This window comes from Ranitomeya variabilis, chromosome 1, assembly GCF_051348905.1.
Source record: "Ranitomeya variabilis isolate aRanVar5 chromosome 1, aRanVar5.hap1, whole genome shotgun sequence".
NCBI lineage: Eukaryota > Metazoa > Chordata > Amphibia > Anura > Dendrobatidae > Ranitomeya > Ranitomeya variabilis.
Window position 1 is genome coordinate 418,136,624 of NC_135232.1, and position 20,106 is coordinate 418,156,729.

Genomic DNA, 20,106 nt, shown 5'->3' on the forward strand with positions numbered 1-20,106 from the left:
AATGGGGATGTTGAAATCACCCATGATAAGGGTGGGGGTGTCACAGGAGAGAAAGTGTGGAAGCCAGGTGGCAAAGTGATCCAGGAACTGATGAGAGGGGCCAGGAGGACGATACACCACCGCCACTCGCATGGAGAAGGGGACGTAGAGTCTGACAGCATGGACCTCAAAAGAAGGGAATACAAGTGAGGGTACTTGGGGGATAACTTGGAAGGTACATTTGGGTGAAAGGAGCAGCCCAAGGCCTCCACCTGCTCTGTTGTCTGATCTTGGGGTATGAGAAAAGTGTAGTCCACCATAGGAGAGAGCAGCAGCAGCGGTTGTGTCTGACTGCTGGATCCAGGTTTCAGTAAGAGCCAGGAGATTAAGAGCCTTAGAAAGGAAGTAATCATGGGTGAAGGAGAGTTTATTACACACAGAGCGAGAATTCCAAAGAGCACAATTGAAAGAGACAGAAGGCATGCATGGAATATTAATAAGGTTAGAGGGGTTTCTGGGTGTAGCAGTTGGGAGGTTTGACTGGCTATAACATGGGGGGCCGGGGTTTGGAGAGATGTCTCCAGCGACTAGGAGAAGGAGGATAGAAAGATTGAGCAGATGGTTAAGTGATTTGTGAGAGCGTCTTTTGTGTTGGATGGTGGGACTGAATGGATCTGCGCTGTTAAGCAATGTGAACAGAGCATGAGTGCTATACATAGGAGAGGCAAGAACAGAGGGGCCGATATGGATGGAGTTTAAAGAGTTTATGCAAGGGCGGTGAGTGAATGCAGCAGCCAGGATATAGATTATACAGATACATATGGTGTGTATTTGTTCTGTTTCAAGTGAATAGGGATTAGGTTTAGATTGTCTTACCTGTCTCCTGCCCTGTCTAACTGCCATGTTATAACTGCCGAATACTCCCCCTCTTGTTACCAATCAATCTAACTCAGTTGAGACAGCAGGACACAATAAATGTAGTGATCAGATAAACAAATGTCCAGGTCTGCATGGATCATAAACCCCTTGGAAAAAGTTATGTGATCTCTCTACATAGGGACAAGCAAAAGTGAGTTAAATATCTATAAACACAAACAAATGCATAATAAGATGACTAACATATATAGCTATATGCAGGATTCATTGCCGAAGATAGAATGAATCAGATACCATCCAAACCGCTTGCTGTCAGGGAATGGAGCAATAGACATGCAGGATAGTTCAGTTCAGGGAATGAATGATATGTTTACCATCCAAGCCGCTTGCTGTCAGGGAATGGAGCAATAGACATGCAGGATAGTTCAGTTCAGGGAATGAATGATATGTTTACCATCCAAGCCGCTTGCTGTCAGGGAATGGAGCAATAGACATGCAGGATAGTTCAGTTCAGGGAATGAATGATATGTTTACCATCCAAGCCGCTTGCTGTCAGGGAATGGAGCAATAGACAAGCAGGATAGTTCAGTTCAGGGAATGAATGATATGTTTACCATCCAAGCCGCTTGCTGTCAGGGAATGGAGCAATAGACATGCAGGATAGTTCAGTTCAGGGAATGAATGATATGTTTACCCTTGGGGGTAAAGGGGTTTATTTAGAATATTGAAGGAGTCTGTGCAATTTTTTCAAATAAAGGATTTTATTCTGGATGTGTCATTAACATACACCTATAGCACTAGTATTTTATAGGTGTCTTATAGACACCTATCCATTATTAAGCCGTGGTCTTGCTGTCACCTGACAATACACAGGTGACCTCAACCCCACAAATATGACCCCACTTACCACCACTACAGGGCAAGTGGGAAGAGCCGGGCAAAGCGCCAGAATAGGCGCATCTAATAGATGTGCCTTTATTGGGCAGCTGCGGGCTGCTGTTATTTTGTGGGGGCCTATATCAATGGTTGTCAAAAATGGGGGACCCCACGCAGTTTTTAATTATTTATTTAGATCATTTAAAAAACTGCATGGGGACCCCTCTATTCTTGATAACCAACCTTGCTGACGCTGAGTGTATGCTCCCACGGTCAGTATATGCTGCGGGTTGGACGCTGCGTACATCCGCAGCAGCTAGATGTTACAGCATAGTGGATGGGATTTCAAGAAATCCCATCTCCACTATGCGTTCAGAGACGCCAGTGGCATCACTGTGTAAACGAACATGCAGCGCGTCTTTCCAGACCGCAGCATGTCATTTTATGTTGGGGAGACGCTCAGTCTCCACAGCGTAAATTACCCATAGACTCATTACATGAGGTAAAACCGCATTATCTTTATAGTCACATGCGTATTAAGTGCGAAAACACGGCTTACTACGCATGTGAACCAATTTAAATAATGTCTTACCTTGTGACAGCAGGAACTTCGCATCCACTGCAGTTCTCGCGATGAGCTTAGCTAACTGCGAGAACTGGCGTTCACGTGACCACCGGGGTTATCTCCGGTCACTTGCCAAGTTCTCACAGTCAGCTGATCGTGAGAACTGTCGGGCAGGTGACCACCGAGACTGAGTTATCTCCGGTGGTCATCTACAATCTCAACGGTGTCTGGATGTCAGGCTGGATGGTGGCATAATGCCACTGTTCAGCCAAAGACATCCAGATGTAACAGAGCTGGACCCGTCGTGGGACATTATGGATTACCTTCTCTGCGGACAGGTATGGTATATTGTTGCTTTTTTATTTTACTTTATTTTAACAGGAGATCGAGGGCTTCAGGAAATTAGGCGAGGCCGTAAGTATGGTTTAATTTTGAATATTTAAGGAGTCTGTGTCATTATTTCAATTAAAGGACTTTATTCTGGCCGTGTGTGTCGTTATTTACCATGTAACTATAGGATTAGTAATGTATATAGATGTCTTATATGTCTCTCCTTTACTAAGCCATAAGCTTGATGTCACCAGACAATACAAAGGTGACATCAACCCCACAAATATTACCCTGCTTGCCACCGCTACAGGGCAAGTGGGAAGAGCTGGGTAAAGTGCCACAATTTGTGCATCTTTTGATGTGCCAATTGTGGGGAGGCTGCGGGCTGCTATTTTTAGGCTGGTGAGGGCCAAAATCTATGGGCCTCGCCAGCCTGAGAATACCGGGCTGCAGCTGTCTGCTTTTTCTTGGCGGTTTAACAAATATAGGGGGACCCCACGCTGTTTTTTTTGGAGGGGATCCCACTATTTTTGCTAACCATCCAAAGTAAGAAGACTGCTGCGGCCTGGTATTATCAGGCTGGTAGGGTTCATGGATATTGGATCCTTACCAGCCTGAAATACCAGTCCCAGTAGTCTGCTTTCCTCTGGCTGGTTAACAAATATAGGGGGACCCAACGCCATTTTAAACTAGATGGGTATTTCCTGAAGGAACTACAGATAGTGCTTTGGAATGGTGCCCGGGCTGCCCCTGCAAGACTTTCACACTTGGGTGCCCCTCAGGCGCTGGTTTGGTAGTTGTAGCCCCTCAGGGTTGAGGATTTGGGGGGCGGGGCCCCTCTGGGTCCGATTTGGGGGGGCGGGGCCCCTCGGGGGTCCGATTTGGGGGGCGGGGCCACTCGGGGGTCCGATTTGGGGGGAGGGGGCGCACTTACTTTTCACCCACGGGAACAGGGGTGCACTTACTTTTCACACACGGGACGAGAGGGTGTCAGTCACTTTATTCTGATGTTTGACTTTGATAAATGATCATGTCCTAAAATGGACACCGTACATTTGCATAGCTGCCATCTTTGGAAGGTCAAGTTGGGGGTAATGGAAAGTTCGCCATTATTTCCTATGGGAAATTTTTTTTTTTTAAATGCGATTTTTAAAAAAACTAGCACACCTCTCGTGGACGCTGGCTTAAAAATGACGCCTCACTGGAATCTGTGCGTGCAGCGGTTCGGGCCGCATCAATTGCGGAAAAAAGCCTAATAATAATAAGAAGTTAACCACGTTCGGATTACAATATAGTGCTTTGTTCCAAAGCACTATAAAAATATAATTAAATATATATTATTTATTAAAGAGTGGGCCTCCACTTCCTGTGTCACAAGATTCACCATAATGTAAATTAGTTTACATGCATAGTAAGCTGCATTCCCACACTTAATACCCATGTGATTAGGAAGATAATGCGGTTTTACCGCATCTAATGAAAATGTCATTTACCCAGCGGAGACTGAGCATCTCCATTACATAAATTGACATGCTGCAGTCTGGAAAGACGCACCGCATGTCTGTCTCTGCGGGTGAACTGCGGGCATCCGTGCACCCATAGTGGGCATGAGATTTCTTGAAATCAGGGCTGTGGAGTCGGTAAGCCACAGTTGCAACTCCAACTCCTGGATTTTATCAGGTTCCGACTCCTTCATAAATGGCCAATTCGTAACAATAAATTTACTGTTGTAAAATATTAACATCGTGCTTATTCAGTTTCTCACCATCATATAAGTAATCACACCACTTAGAGCAAAAACTATATTTATTAGAATACAATTAGAACATAGCAAATAACTTTTATGAACTTTATTAAACTCTTGTAAGTAGATATACAATAAACACTGTTATGCAGTTAATAAGACGAAATCTATAAATTTGTTCTCAGAAAAAGTATTGCCTCTGTCAGATCCTCCTTCATGGATGCCCTCAAATCTGATCTACGGTAATTATTTTGAGAGCAGAGAACAACCTCTCTACACCAACTTAGGTTGGTGGCAAAGCAGTAACCACTTGGGCAACATCTCTGACAATGTCAGGATACAGAGGAATCGCTTGTTGCACTGTTATTTTTGATGAACGGTCAAATTTCTCAATTTCTTTTAGTGCACATGAAAAATTCTGCTGAAATGTACTGGCTGTGTTCTTTGATGGGGATGACTTCTTCTATGTGGGAACGCTTTGCACGGTCCTTGTGATCCAAATATTTTTATAAATTAAATTCTTCATCAGTTGATGAGGGTGAAGATGTGGCAGGACGACCAAATTCTTCTTGTTCCTCCTGACTGTTCTGCAACCCTTTCATCCTTACTGCTTTTTCAAACAGAGCTTATTTTCCTTTAGTGAGCTGTTGATCATCTAGAAGAATCCGATGCATTGGGTCTACATAAACAGCTGCCAAAAAAATGTTATTTTGTAATAGTAGCTCCTCTCTCCGTTTCATTGATGTAGCAATGCCACTTGCAATTAACCCTCCTCTTTGGGACAGGCGAAACATCAGGTTCTTCCACTCCTTTAAGAAAATACCTGGAGTTAAGTCCTCTGCTTGTAATTTTTTAGTCACTGTAAATGGGTGCTCTAGCAATTTTTCCAGCTCAGTCACCTGATTCCACTGACTTTCATTTAGCGTCAGTTGAGGGTTAGCCATGTCTACAAGAAAGGTTTTCAGTTCAACCAAGCGCTGAATCATTAAAGGGAACCTGTCACCCTGTTTTTTGAAGATGAGCTAAAAATAGCGTTAAATAGGGGCAGAGCTGGGCGTTACATTAGTGTCTTTTGTGTGCGTTTATTACCCACCTATGCTGCTGAAATACCTTTGTAAAGTCGCCGTTTTCTGCTGTCACTCACGCTGGTCTGGTCCTATGGGCGTGGTGACAGCGCTGTTTCTCCCCCAGATCAGGCTCATCATTCCGTTGGTGGCGTAGTGGTGTGCGCATGTCCAACAGAGAATATCCACTGCCCAGGAGATGAAAAAGAGCGCGATCTGCGCTATTCAGCCGTTTACCGGTGGGCGCAGCCATCTTTCTGTGGCCGCGCGTGCGCAGATGGAGCGCTCTGCTGCCCGGGGCTTCAGGAAAATGGCAGCGGGATTCCACGCGTGCACAGATGGAGATCACGGCGGCATCTAGACATCTAGTCTAGAGGAGGAGCTTTACTACTAAGAATTTGCAACACATTTTCACTTTCAGTTTCATACATTGTAAGTAGGGGGGTTGGGGCAGCATGAGGTTAACCAAGTATAAGATTAGATAAGGGCAGTGGAGAACAGTGACACACAAGAAGTAAAAAATATCTCTATCTCCAGCAGAACTGCTTATCACTGTTGTTCATAGTTTGATAGAACATATATATTTGGGTAACATTTATAAAATTCAGATGAAAGTTCAATTGTGAAATATTAATACTTTTTTTTAAAGCTGGAGTCGGAGTCAGTACATTTCTACCGACTCCGACCAAAACTAACTCCGACTCCACGACTCCGACTCCACAGCCCTGCTTGAAATCCCATCCACTATGCTGTAACATCTGGATGCTGTGGGTTGGATGCTGCAGATGTACGCAGCGTCCAACCCACAGAATTTACTGACCGCGGGAACATACACCAATATATCTATAGACAGGAAATCACTTTTTTTCCTTCCCAGAAGCCAACTTTCAGTTAGCTTTATTTCAAGTGACAAAAAAACGCATGTGGAAAAAACGCATAAAAAATGCATGTAAAAAACGCATTAGGGTATGGTATTCACTAGCCGTATTATATCCTTATTAACTGCGGATTGAATGCTGCGTACAGCCACAGCATCCAGATGTTACAGCATAGTGGAGGGGATTTTATGAAATTCCGTCTAAACTATGCGTGCGAACACGCATCCGGCGGCCCTTGCGTTTACGGACATGTGGCACGTCTTTTTAAAATGCAGCATGTCTGTTTACCTTGCGGCGATGCTCCGTTGCCGCAAGCTAAATAGCACAGTCCTATGCATAGGGTGCGTCGATGCCGGATGTGTTCAATGAACACATCCGGAATCACCGTACGTACAGAAGGGGGCGGCGCTTTGGGCAGAGCAGGTATTCCGCTCCGTCCAAAGCGCTGACAATCCGGCTCGTGGACACGCACCCTTAAAAACGCTTGTAAAAAATGCATTAAAATGCAGGTGACCTGCTAGTGACCTCAGATGCAGATTTGGTGCAGATTTCACCTGAGTCAAATCCTGAGCAAATACTGAGCCATTCCTGACCATGGGAACATACCCTGAGGGTTGCAGCCCCCAGCTGTGAGTTTTGTCTGGTTGGTTCAAGAAAATAGGGGGGAACCCACGTCGGGTTTTTCATTCATTTATTTCATAAGATAGCAGGTGGTGGATGTGGAATACCTCGATCATCCGCTCCTGCTGTCACTGTTATCAGCAGCAGCAGGTGTCGGATGATGGGAGTAAGAGTCCCAAAAGCCCCCATCTGCTGTCAGCGTTCGGACTTTATTATAACTCTCCTCTGCTAGCGCCGATCACTGGCAGAACAGGGGAGAATGATGAGAGCCAGCTTCAGCACCAGCTACTGAGGAACAGTTCTTACTGTAGAACTTCTTTGCCGATGTGTGTTACACGGAGGACATCCATGTGTGTTCTCCATGTGCGGGACGTTTTGCAGTCCGTGCTGACGGTAAAAAATGGGACGTGTCTACATGTGGAGCACACGGACCCACGGTCCCTGGAAACACACTGACATGTGCACATGTGACATGTGTGTACGTGTCTCCAGTACGTGTGAAACCTGTCATCACACATACCACTGATGTGTGAAAAAGGCCCAATTCATGACAAGCTGTGTCTTTCCCTACAGCAGAAATTTAACTGACGGAAGATCTCTGCCCCAGCACAAGAAGGCGCACACTACTCATCATATGCTAAAGATTCATGAAGAGGCGTGCACCCCTTTATGAATCAGAAACATTTGACTCCAGCACGCTCCCTCATCAAGACAGATTTGAACGTCAGTCATGGTGAATCAGGGACATAGTGAATAGAATTCTTTTGCCAATACTGCATACAACCCCGTCATCACCTGTACTATGACCCTCACATTGTCTAGTGCTAGTATAATCGCAGGAAAGGTGTGGGGGGGGGGTGAGTGGAGGTTGGCATGTGCACCTTAAATGCCACTGCCAGAGAATGACAGCTTTTAAGGGGTTAACAGTGATGGGAACTTAGCATTGGACAAGCGAATTCCCCGGTGGCTTATCCCCACCCGCTGCCTTTGAGTGACAGGTCTCTTTCCCCTAAGTGCATGAATAGGGAAAGATGTGGCACTCCACTGGAATGAGCAGTGAGAAGCCTCCGGGCAACCTGCCTGTCCAACTTGTTACTAGAGATGAGCGGTGTTCGAGTCGAACTGTTCGCCAATTTCAAATTCGAGCTGTTTATCATTGTTAATAGACTGTTTCAGTGTATAGTGGGCGGGGAAAATATCTGTGCTGAAATAACGCCGATCTCCATTTTTTTTTTCTTTCCCGCATTTACAGAGGGGCGGTGCAGTCTCTCAGCCTATCAGCAGTGCGCACACACACAGCAATGTGCATGTGATGCAGACAAGCAAGGGCATGTGTCATTGGCTGTGTATGTCACTCCTTGCCCAATGAGAACCAGCCATTTGCCCTGTCATCACCATTTCCTCACTGCTGCAGCTTAGTGTTAGACGGCACCGCTGCTGCTGTGGGCGCTATACAGTCAAAGAGTCTTTTTTTGCCAGCGAATTTTCTGAGAGATAGGTTTAGGGAGTCAGGAGTTGGGACTAGTTGTAATATCATAACTTTTCAGGGTAGGTTACAGCAGTTCATAGCACTGTTTGCCAGGCAGGTCTGAGCCAGTGCTGTGCAAGTGTTAGTCACAGCATTTGGTGTAATCTAGCTCAGCCAATCCCTTTGGGCTAGTAGCATTGTCTGATAGTCATCTGAGTAGCCCGCCTGTGAAGCTAGCTACACCGCCTGTGTATCTCAATTTTTACGGCATCTAACCCAGTAAATCGTTTTGGGGTTTTGGGTTTAGTAGCAGTGTCTGCACGTCAGCAGAGTAGCCCGCCTGTGAAACAAACTATACCGCCTGTGTATCTATTTTCACTGCATCTAATCCAGTTGATAGTTTTGGGCCTAGTAGCATTGTCTGCACGTCAGCAGAGTAGCCCGCCTGTGAAACAAACTATACCGCCTGTGTATCTCTATTTTCACTGCATCTAATCCAGTTGATAGTTTTGGGCCTAGTACCACAGTTTGGCCACTCAGTTCTGCTCGGTTTTCATCCATCGGTTGTTGTGCCAACAACTTCAGATACAGAGTTGCCAATTAAGCACTAAAATGAGTGGCAAAAGGCCTGCTGCTGGTGGAAAGGGGAATAGGCGTGTTGGAAAGGGAAAAAAAGGTTGTGTCCGTGGGGTAGGTGGTAAAGCAACAGTAACATCTGCAGAAGAAGGACCATCTTCCAGCCAAAGTAAGATGTCTACTTCTTTTCGTGGACAATCTGATATGATCACTTTCTTACGACCATCGCTACAAGCATCGCCAAAAATTCCAGATGAGGCACAAAAACAGCAGGTGCTTGAACGGATATCAAGTGCTCGTTCAAGTGGGCTCTCCTCCATGTCAACTTCAACATCACAACTACTCCAGTCCTCAGAGTTGTCACCCCAATCGCACTTGCTTCCTCACAGCTCCCAAGTCTCCAGCTGCCCGTCTGAGCATGGGGTAGCACACATGGTGAGTCTGTAGAGCTGTTTACGCATACTATAGCCTGGGAATCAGAGGTCTGCTCCAGAGCTTCTGTGAATCCAGACGAGGAAATTATCTGCACTGATGCCCAGAATCTTTGTGAGTCGGATCCAGGCCCAGATGAAGAAGGTTCTGAGCATAATGTAGACCCTCGTTCCCAAACTGTAACTCCTGTTGGTGGAGACAATGAGGAAGATGATGAGACTGAGATACCTGATTGGAACGAAAACTTGACTTTTCGGTCGGGGCAGGAAGAGGTTGGCTCTGAGGACGACGGGTGTGAGAACACACAGGATGATGATGACGAGGTTGTAGACCCCACTTACTGTCAACCCCTAGTCCGCCAGTCCATGAGGTCAGCAGAGGAGGATGCTAGTGACGAGTCTGACGATGAGGTAACGGTGCGCCTTCCTGGACAGAGACCGAGTACTGGAAGCACGTCAGCAACTGCATCCTCAACCCCAATTGTGCCTCAGACCAGAAGTCGTGGTGGCTCTTCAGGTCGCACGGGCTCTAAGCCTTGCATAGCCTGGGCATTTTTTGACATCGCAAAGGATGACCCAACTCATGTTGTCTGTAAGATTTGTCAACAAAATCTCAGTAGAGGCCAAAAAATCACTATCTTGAGTACTTCATACATGAACCGTCACATGGATGAGGCATAAGTTGCAGTGGGAAGCTCACTGTGCCACAATGCGGCCTAGTGGGCCGGGTCAACCACCGTCTGCCCCATCAAGTGCATCCGCGTCCTCTTCATCCTGACTGTGGGGACAGCAGTCGCACATGGTTTTGGAAGCAGACCTTCCACCTCTTTACCCGCAACAGCCAGTGTGATTGGCAGGTCGTCAGGACATTTGCAAGTGGAAACACCTGCTGGTGTTCAGCGCTCTCCGACATCGACACCACATTTTGATCAAGGCAACATAACATCTCCGCCGGCACCTTCCTCACAGACCAGCAGTTTGCCGGGGACACCCTACTCAACTCCGTCTAAGCACGGCAGCCAGCCCTCAGTCCCTCAGATGTGGACAAGTAAAAGACCATTTCCTCCTAGCCATGAAAAAGCTAAGAGGTTGAATTTCTCCATCTGCAAGCTGTTGGCTACAGAAATGCTGCCTTTCCGCCTGGTGGACACAGAGGATTTTCAAGACCTTATGTCCGTCGCAGTGCCCCAGTACCAGATGCCCAGTCGCCACTACTTCTCAAAGAAAGCTGTGCCTGCGCTACACCAGCATGTCGCACACAACATCACCGCTTTTTTGAGAAACTGTGTGTGTGACAGGGTGCATTTCACCACAGACACTTGGACGAGTAGACATGGACAGGGGCGTTACATGTCGGTGACTGGGCACTGGGTAACTATGGCGACATCAGGAGAAGGGGCTGCTGTCCAAGTCTTGCCGTCCCCACGAGTTGCTCGTCGATCCTCTGTATCTAGAAGTTCCTCCACTGCTTCTGCCTCCTCAACCTCCTCTCGGTCCTCCACCTGCACCCAAAGCCTGTCTGGTAATGCCACCCGCGTTGTAACTGCGCAGAAGGAATCCTGCACACCTCCTCACTATGCTGTCACCAGGGCTCAACGGCATCAGGCAGTGTTTACATTGAAATGTCTGGGAAATGTGAGTCACACAGCTGAGGAGTTGTGGTCAGCTCTGGAGACCGAGTTCCATCAATGGTTGTCTCCACTCAACCTGCAGCCAGGGAAGGCCGTGTGCGACAATGCTGCAAACCTGGGTGCGGCCCTTCGCCGGGGCAATGTCACACACGTGCCTTGTATGGCTCACATTTTGAACCCACCATCCCGGACTAGATGGGGTTCTGCAGAGGGCACGGTCGCTGTGTGCTCACTTCCGCCGTTCGCATCCCGCAGCTCGACGACTTGCATCTCTACAGAAGTCATTGGGCCTGCCAGTTCACCGGCTGAAATGCGATGTGCCCACACGGTGGAATTCAACTCTGCACATGTTGCAGCACCGACGAGCCCTGGTGAAATACGTTATGACGTATAGCCTGGGCCGAGATCAAGAGGTGGGGAAAATCACGCTGCAGGAGTGGTCTCAGATCAGGGACCTATGCACCCTTCTGCACAGTTTTGAAATAGCAACGAAGATGTTTAGTGCTGACGATGCTATTATCAGCATGACCATTCCGGTGATTTACATGCTGGAGCACACCTTACACAGTGTTCGGAGTCAGGTGGTGGTGGAACAAGAGGAGGAGGAGGAACAGGAGGAGTCGTATGCGGAAGGGATCATATCGCCAAGGTCAAGAAGGAGTTGTTTACTCATACTATGGCCTGGGATTCAGAGGTCTGCTCCAAAGCTTCAGTGTCTGCTAGTCAGCAGAGTAGCCCAGCTACCCACCGCCTGTTTACCTAAGTACTATTTTTAACAGCATCTGGCCCAGGAAATCCTTTGGGGCCTAGTAGAATTTGGCGCTACTCTGCAGCGTACTTCACCCATGAAGCAAGCTACACCGCCTGTTTACCTAACTACTATTTTGTAACAGCATCTAGCCCAGGAAATCCTTTTGGGCCTAGTAGAATTTAGTGCTACTCAGCAGCGTACCCCACCCATGAAGCAAGCTACACCGCCTGTTTACCTAACTACTATTTTGTAATGGCATCTAGCCCAGGAAATCCTTTTGGGCCTAGTAGAATTTGGTGCAACTCAGCAGCGTACCCCACCCATGAAGCAAGCTACACCGCCTGTTTACCTAACTACTATTTTGTAACGGCATCTAGCCCAGGAAATCCTTTTGGGCCTAGTAGAATTTAGTACTACTCAGCAGCGTAACCCACCCATGAAGCAAGCTACATCGCCTGTTGATCTAATTACTAATTTTTAACAGATCTAGCCCAGGAAATCGTTTTGTACCTAATAGCATTTTGTGCTACTCAGCAGAGTACCCCACCTATGAAGCAAGCTACACCGCCTGTTTACCTAACTACTATTTTTTAATGGCATTTGGCCAAGGAAATCCTTTTGGGCCTAGTAGCAATTTCTGCTACTCAGCAGAGTACCCCACCCATGAAGCAAGCTACACCGCCTTATTTCTTTCTCAATCTAACCCCTCGGCTCTGGGGTGTCCATCCTCCCTCCAGCTCTCTCCTTCTCACAGGTGGACTACCGCGTGTTATCACACTGTGGCGAATCTTTTGGGCCCAGGCATAAGTCGTTGAGGTAATGGATAATATGTGCCGCCTTACAAACATCCATGACGACACATTCGAGGAAGCAACTAAACGCCTCAAATAGTGAGCAGGATATGGAGCACCCCATGGGCAAACAGCGATCTATGTAGTATGCTCCTTCACAGAAGCAGCCCAATGGGAGGACAGTATTCGGAGGCACAGGTAGTAACCGGAACGCCACCTCAATGTCTGTTTTGGCCATTAGGGTGCCCCTTCCCAACTTCTTGACCCACCTGATTGCCTCGTCAAAGGAGGTACAGTACATAGTACTGTACTTGGTTCCGCGTTGATGTTGTCGTTTACTGACTTGCCCCTTGGATATGACAAATGGTGGATTTGTCTGAATGTATTGGGTTCATTTTTTGGCACAACTCCCAACGGGGGTACCACAACATCTTCTAAGGAAAGTGTTCTGAATGGACCTGCCGCCATTCTACCTAAAGATATTTCTTTTTTTTTTTTGTCAAGACGTCTGGGTGTTGGTAGAGTGAGTTTAGATTTTTACTCCAGCCTTTCTTAACTTTAGAAGGGCATGACATGCCTATATCTGTGTCTCCTCCTCCTTTTACTCCTCCACCTCTTTTCTTTTCGCATGACTATGTGTAGTTGTGACTTTTCCATGTGTTTGTTGTGTCTTCTGAGCAGTTTGTCAGCTTTTGGACACCTTTTAAGGTGTTTTCTATGTGTTTTCCATGTGTTTGTATGTGTTTGTGTTTGCCTGCCATTGGTTTCAATGGGGGTTCGACGCTGTTCGTCGAACAGTTCGGCAAACATCTCCCTGTTCGACGAACCGAACCCGAACACTAGGGAGGTGGCTCATCTCTACTTGTTACCCATGCAGCTTGGTCTCGGAGGGTTTTAAAGTGCTGTAGCGTTTCAGAGTCAAGCATACCTGGCTGAGATCATACAGCCAATGTCTGATTCAAGCTAGCCGACAGACTTCCCTTAAAGACAGATACCAGTGTAACACAGCCAGCATCTGTGAGTATACCGTTGGCCGCACCTGATAAGTGACCTACATTTCTGGCAGATGTTTTGAATGTGTGAAAGTGTTTTTCACAGTATCATAAATAGTTAAAACAGAAAGAGAATGTAAAGAACCAAAACAAAGAAACTCATGTTATTAACCCCTTAGTGACAGAGCCAATTTGGCATTTAATGACCGAGCCAATTTTTAGAATTCTGACCACTGTCACTTTATAACTCTGGAACGCTTTAACGGATCCTGCTGCTTCTGAGTCTGTTTTATCGTGACATATTGTACTTCATGTTAGTGGTAACATTTCTTCGATATTACTTGCGATTATTTATGAAAAAATGGAAATATGGCAAAAAATTTTAAAATTTTGCAATTTTCAAACTTTGTATTTTTATGCCCTCAAATCAGAAAGATATGTCACAAAAAAAAATTAATAAATAACATTTTCCACATGTCTACTTTACATCAGCACAATTTTGGAAACAAATTTTTTTTTGGTTTTGTTAGGGAGTTACAAGGGTTAAAAGTTGACCAGCAATTTCTCATTTTTACAACACCGTTTTTTTTTTTTTTAGTGACCACATCACATTTGAAGTCATTTTGAGGGGTCTATATGATAGAAAATACCCAAGTGTGACACCATTCTAAAAACTGCACCCCTCAAGGTGCTCAAAACCACATTCAAGAAGTGTATTAACCCTTTACGTGCTTCACAAGAACTGAAACAATGTGGAAGGAGAAAATGAACATTTAACTTTTTTTTTGCAAACATTTTACTTCAGAACCATTTTTTTTTTTATTTTCACCAGTGTAAAAACAGAAATTTAACCATAAATTTTCTTGTGCAATTTCTCCTGAATACGCAGATACCCCATATGTGGGGGTAAACCACTGTTTGGGCGCACCGCAGAGCTTGGAAGAGAAGGAGTGCCGTTTTACTTTTTCAATGTAGAATTGGCTGGAATTGAGATCGGACACCATGTTGCGTTTGGAGAGCCCCTGATGTGCCTAAACAGTAGAAACCCCCCACAAGTGACCCCATTTTGGAAACTAGACCCCTTAAGGAACTTATCTAGATGTGTGGTGAGCACTTTATACCCCCAAGTGCTTCACAGAAATGTATAAAGTAGAGCCGTGAAAATAAAAAATCCTTTTTTTTCCCTCAAAAATGATTTTTTAGCCTGCAATTTTTTACTTTCTCCAGGGTAACAGGAGACATTGGACCAAAAAATCTGTTGACCAGTTTGTCCTGAGTACGCTGATACCCCATATGTGGGGGGGGGGGGCAATGTTTGGGCACTCATCGGGGCTCGGAAGGGAAGAAGCGCCGCTTGGAATGCAGACTTTGATGGGATGGTCTGCGGGCGTCATGTTGCATTTGCAGAGCTCCTGATGTACCTAAACAGTAGAAACCCCCCACAAGTGACCCCATTTTGGAAACTAGACCACCCAAAGAGCTTATCTAGATGTGTGGTGAGCACTATGAACCCCCAACTGCTTCACAGAAGTTTATAATGTAGAGCCATGAAAATAAAAAAAATCATATTTTTTCCACAAAAATGGTCTTTTCACCCCCAAATTTTTACTTTCACAAGGGTAACAGGAGAAATTGGACCCCAAAAGTTGTTGTCCAATTTATCCCAAGTACGCTGATGCCCCATATGCGGGGGTAAACCACTGTTTGGACGCACGGCAGAGCTCAGAAGGGAGGGAGCACCATTTGAAGGGAGGGAGCAAAATTAGCTGTGGCGTTTAGAGACCCCCTGATGTACCTAAACAGTGGAAACCCCCCAATTTTAACTCCAACCCTAACCCCAACACACCTCTAACCCTAATCCCAACCCGATCCATAATCCTAATCACAACCCTAACGACAATAGCAACCCTAATCCCAACCCTAACCATAACCCTAATCAGAACCCTAAATCCAACACACCCCTAATCCTAATCACAACCCTAACCTCAAACCTAACCCTAATCCCAATACACCCCTAACCCCAACCCTAACCTTAACCCTAATCCCAAACGTAACCCTAATGCCAACCCTAATCCAAACCCTAACCCTAACTCTAACCCTAACTTTAACCGCAACCCTAGCCCTAACTTTAGCCCCAACCCTAGCCCTACATTTAGCCCCAACCCTAACTTTAACCCCAACTCTAACCCTAAATTAAACCCCAACCCTAAATTTAGCCCCAACCCTAACCCTAATTTTAGCCCCAACTCCTCTAGCTGCCGGCCGGCAGATCATGGCGGGCGGACTGCGCATGTGCCCGCCTTTTTCTTCCTGGATGAAGAAGCCAGCGAGCAGGAGGGGACACAGGAGGACCCAGGGAAATTGGTAAGTATAACAGGGTCCCCGAATCCCCCTATTTCTCTGTCCTCTGATGTGCGATCACATCAGAGGACAGAGAATTACACATCGCTTTTTTTTTTTTTGCGGTAAACAGTTAAAAATTACCGGCGATCGCAAAACAGGGGTCGGTAAAAACCGACCCCAATCATGTTCTTTGGGGTCTCGGCTACCCCCAGCAGCTGAGACCCCAAAGATGTCCCGGGTGCCGGCCGCCATTTTTGGGCCGGAACAAGATGGTGGCGCCCATCGGGAGCCACGAGGAGCACCAGGGGAGACAGGTGAGTATCGGGAGCGATCGGGACCCCATTTCTCTGTCCTCTGATGTGCGATCAAATCGGAGGACAGAAAAATTAAATGGGAAATCGCGGGTTTTTTTTTTTTGTTTTTGGTTTTTTTTGCAACCGCCGGTAAACGGTTAATTACCGGCGATCGCAACCCGGGGGGTCGGTAAAAAAAACCCGAATCATGTTCTCTGGGGTCTCGGCTACCCCCGGTAACCGAGACCCCAGAAAAAATCCGACTCTGGGGGGCGCTATTCACTTTTTCAAATTAACGGCGCTGTGGTTTAAGTACCCTTAACTGCCGCCGTTAAAAGGCGTATCGGCAGTCGTTAAGGGGTTAAAAATCCTCACCGGTGTCTACAATGGAAGGATTTTTATTGTCCATTTCTTGTTGCCTAAGTTACCAGATACCCATACAGCTTATCATCGGTGGTCAGTCTCCTAGGCAAGGACACATCGTTTCCTGTAGTGCTTGTAATTGCAGGTCTTAAACTGGGCAGGTCACTAAGGGACAGTCCTTTTAAGTAGAATAATAATGTACCTGCGACTAGATGTCACAAATTATAGACCGCATTTGGATGGGATAAAATGGGGGTGCATACAGCTCCTTTTTTCTCATCAAAACCAGAAATTGGTAGGGAGGTTGACAATGAAGTCCATCCTGTGGAGCGGTTATCGGTCTTGCAACAGATCCGCTACTGTGTTGTGGCTTATAGCAGAAGCTGATGCACTATTAACAAAGCTTAATTCTGATTATATAACACATACTTGCCCTCTTCAGCAATGTATCAAATGTCACACTTTCCTTTCACGTACATGTAGCTTGGTAACAAGAGTGCTTGGGCTCCGACCTGCGTATATTTGTACGGTATACATTGTTTCAGCAAGAGCTGGTCTGACAGGCTTCACATGCTTTCCGTCATTGTAGAATCAAACATATGGAGAGTCACTGTACATTTTTACTGAATTACAAGGACGTGCCACTAAAAAGGCGACATGGGCAAAAGTCATCTGCGTAATACATGCCTCGTTACAGAAATAGTTGTAGGCCAGGTTCAAAAGAGTGAGTTGACGGTCTGTATATGGGTCGCAACCTTCGTCTCGCGGACGGTATCCCGATCCAAACTCACACCCTCATGTCTATGGCATTGTGGTCAGTGTGTGAAATACGCTCCTGTAAACCCAGCCTGACAGGAACGACCCGTTATAAATGGAAGTGTGCCTCACCTGGTGAGGAAAGTCACATCCTGACCAGTAATGCTGCCAATTCTCCAACCATAAGGTGTGCATTTCGAGAGCTGAGAAATGGAATTCAGTACTAGAACACGTCAACTAAGGTTCCCGTCCCGCCTCAAGGAAGTATGGCGGACAGGAGTGATAAGACACACACACGGCTGTACATACTGGTGGAAGGGTGAGGGCATTAGTGCCTGTGTATACTGGTGGAAGGGTGAGGGCATTAGTGCCTGTGTATACTGGGGGGAAGGGTGAGGGCATTAGTGCCTGTGTATACTGGGGGGAAGGGTGAGGGCATTAGGGCCTGTGATACTGGTGGAAGGGTGAGGGCATTAGTGCCTGTGTATACTGGGGGGAAGGGTGAGGGCATTAGTGCCTGTGTATACTGGGGGAAGGGTGAGGGCATTAGTGCCTGTGTATACTGGTGGAAGGGTGAGGGCATTAGTGCCTGTGTATACTGGCGGAAGGGTGAGGGGCCGGGCATTAGTGCCTGTGTATACTGGCGGAAGGGTGAGGGCATTAGTGCCTGTGTATGGACGTGTCAGAGGCTAGACAGAAGAAACCACGGTCTCCCTTAGCTTCTGGCAATGTTTTACCTCAGCTCACATTTGGGCCACACCAGTGTAAGAGAGGTAGACACATTTACCCACTGACCTTACACAAGGAGCTGCACTCTACACTTTAGTTGCCCACTGTATATAGTCAGTGTGGGGATGTGGGCAATAGACCAATACAGGGTGAAGACACTGCTACCTGAGCCCTTCAGCTGCCCTACACGATGCAGGGAGTAAAGCCAAGGCAAAGTATGGCAGCCTCCCTGCAGAGCTGTCCCACACGTCTCCACAGTGCACACTCACCCAGCCAGCAGGGACCAGGAGACCCCGTGTATCGGCTGCCTCACATCTGCCCGCTGTACGCTCCCGCCTGCAGTCACCGGCTCGGCTGCTCGGTATGTTCTTCCGCCCTCAGCTTCCTGTTCCTGCTGCACACAGCGTGCACCGCCCCACACCGACCACAACAACGCAGGGCCAGGCAGCATGGCTTCCTCTTCCTGCTCCAGGACTCAGGACGCACGCTTCACTATGGAGACTGTCACCCTGACTGGACGCCGCCACACACAGTCTGAGCGGTTGCGTGTATTTTGGGAGGACCTCCATAGCCCCTCCGTTCTCGGCGGCTCAGTAGTGAAGAGACTACATCGGATAATGCTACACAGCTCAGCACTGAGGCGTCTATAGGAGCTGATACCTGGAGCTCCTCATGCAGAGCCATCCTAGTCCGCTCTTCTGGCTATTAGGCTTTTTATGGAATTTCTCAAGGTGTTAATGGCGCCGACATCACATGTCAGACAGCAGGAAGATTTTTTTACACAGTTTTATATTTTATGGATTTGGGCAAAATTCTTTTTTTTCCTGATTTGTAAAACTTACATTTTTATTGTCACTTTTTGTAATGTAAATAATTGCACACATTGCTGATTGTTCAGTGTCACCAAAATGTCACTTATCCCATCTGTCACCGCTCGTCTGCAGCTGTGACATTGTGAGAAGTGGGCGGAGCTTCACGGGGAGAGATGTAAGAGCGCCACCGACAGTCCTCATAACAACTGCGCAACCGACAGTCGTCATAACAGAGCGCAACCGACAGTCATCATAACAGAGCACAACCGACAGTCATCATAACAGAGCGCAACCGACAGTCATCATAACAGAGCGCAACCGACAGTCCTCATAACAGAGCGCAACCGACAGTCCTCATAACAGAGCGCAACCGACAGTCATCATAACAGAGCGCAACCGACAGTCCTCATAACAACTGCGCAACCGACAGTCGTCATAACAGAGCACAACCGACAGTCATCATAACAGCGCAACCGACAGTCCTCATAACAGAGCGCAACCGACAGTCATCATAACAGAGCACAACCGACAGTCATCATAACAGAGCGCAACCGACAGTCATCATAACAGAGCGCAACCGACAGTCATCATAACAACTGCGCAACCGACAGTCGTCATAACAGAGCACAACCGACAGTCATCATAACAGCGCAACCGACAGTCATCATAACAGAGCGCAACCGACAGTCATCATAACAACTGCGCAACCGACAGTCGTCATAACAGAGCGCCACCAACAGTCCTCATAACAGAGCGCAACCGACAGTCCTCATAACAGAGCACAACCGACAGTCATCATAACAGCGCAACCGACAGTCCTCATAACAGAGCGCAACCGACAGTCGTCATAACAGAGCGCAACCGACAGTCATCATAACAGAGCGCCACCAACAGTCCTCATAACAGAGCGCAACCGACAGTCGTCATAACAGAGCGCAACCGACAGTCGTCATAACAGAGCACAACCGACAGTCATCATAACAACTGCGCAACCGACAGTCCTCATAACAGAGCGCAACCGACAGTCGTCATAACAGAGCACAACCGACAGTCATCATAACAGCGCAACCGACAGTCCTCATAACAGAGCGCAACCGACAGTCGTCATAACAGAGCACAACCGACAGTCATCATAACAACTGCGCAACCGACAGTCCTCATAACAGAGCGCAACCGACAGTCGTCATAACAGAGCACAACCGACAGTCATCATAACAGCGCAACCGACAGTCCTCAT

General features: G+C 47.0%; 1 protein-coding gene across 2 annotated transcripts in view; it reads right to left on the reverse strand.

Moving 5' to 3' along the window:
* Positions 1-18,764, reverse strand: part of ZDHHC21 (zDHHC palmitoyltransferase 21) — a 78,536-nt gene extending 59,772 nt beyond the window's left edge. For both annotated transcript variants that reach the window (XR_013212291.1, XM_077249239.1), the window contains exon 1: positions 18,327-18,764. The gene's annotated coding sequence lies outside the window, so the exon portion shown is untranslated. The remainder of the gene's footprint in view (positions 1-18,326) is intronic.
* Positions 18,765-20,106: the final 1,342 nt, after the last annotated feature.